A 1,221-nucleotide genomic window follows, 5' to 3' on the forward strand; every position below is an offset into this window, starting at 1 on the left:
GGGCTTAGCTCGGCACACAGGGTCTTATGGTGCTTTGTTTGTCACATGCATTCAAATCCACAACAGGCTTTCAAAATCAAGCAACAGAGAGGAATGCTTTCATGACATTTTCATACTTAGTAAGAGCAGTTCTTCATATTTCAAGGTAACAATACAAGTGACTCAGTGACGCACCAGAGCCTCCATCACTTTAGGAGAATCTGACACTGGCCAGGCAGCCAAGAGGTGACATAATGGAACAGGTGTTCTTTTGGAACAGAGGTGCTTTCCAAGGCCAGGAACTAGCCCCATAGTGGGCTCAGAGCAGTGAGCAAAAGATGGAGCCATTATTTATAATTATCAGGAAAGAAATTAAAACTCTATGGTACTAGTATAAAGAACATTAAATACCTGATTATTTAATAGTGGCCACACACACAAAAAGGTATGAGCAAAAAATTTACAGAAAGTGAGTATGAGAAATAAAGCAATGTATATGCAAATGAAGATAAGCCATGATCAAGCCAAGTATCCAACGGTGTCTAGGTTCATCTATAAGTGTAATTGATACAAATTAGAACCCAAGGGATTATTTATAGGATTGAGAACAAATGAATAACAAATTCATCTAATAAAAAAAAGTTCTAGTTAAGCCTGTTACCAGGCACTTAAACACAATATAAAAGGCTATTTACAAAACTAAAAATATAAACACAGACAAGAACCAATAGTCTAGACCCCAAAAGCAGTTTTATAATTTTATAAGGAATGGAAAGTCGCATGCAATTCCACAAATTATCTTCCCTTGGCCATTTTAAAAAGGTAGGTACTGCTTCCTCCAGATATAACTGATGCTCAATGAGAAGGCAGGTAACTTGCCTAAAGCCATTTTCCCAACAGAGGCAAGGTTAGGATTAAAAGGGGGCTATTCAATATCAAATGCCATGCTCCTTTATAATGGGCAGGAAAAGCAATCTAACCAATAATAAAAGAGCGAGAGGACTCTTTTTTTTTTTTTTTAGGTATTCCTGGATTTTCTTTAAATTCAAAGATCATTTTATTAGGGACTCTTACAGCTCTTATCACAATCCATACATCAATTGTATCATGCATATGTGTACATATGTTGTCATCATTATTTTCTGGACATTTACTTTCTATTGAACCCTTGGTATCAGCTCCTCTTTTTTCCCTCAGCACCCCACCCTCGTGACCCCTTGTTAAATTATAATAATTTTTAAT

The 1,221-nt window shown here is 36.4% G+C and overlaps 1 protein-coding gene across 1 annotated transcript in view; it reads right to left on the bottom strand.

Annotated features, from left to right (window-relative positions):
- Window positions 1-1,221, bottom strand: part of RBBP5 (RB binding protein 5, histone lysine methyltransferase complex subunit) — a 47,620-nt gene that overhangs the window by 22,325 nt on the left and 24,074 nt on the right. The gene's annotated exons all lie outside the window — the stretch shown is intronic.

This window comes from Echinops telfairi, unplaced genomic scaffold, assembly GCF_000313985.2.
Source record: "Echinops telfairi isolate 266 unplaced genomic scaffold, ASM31398v2 ScPeMD7_7424;HRSCAF=8462, whole genome shotgun sequence".
Taxonomy (NCBI): Eukaryota; Metazoa; Chordata; class Mammalia; order Afrosoricida; family Tenrecidae; genus Echinops; species Echinops telfairi.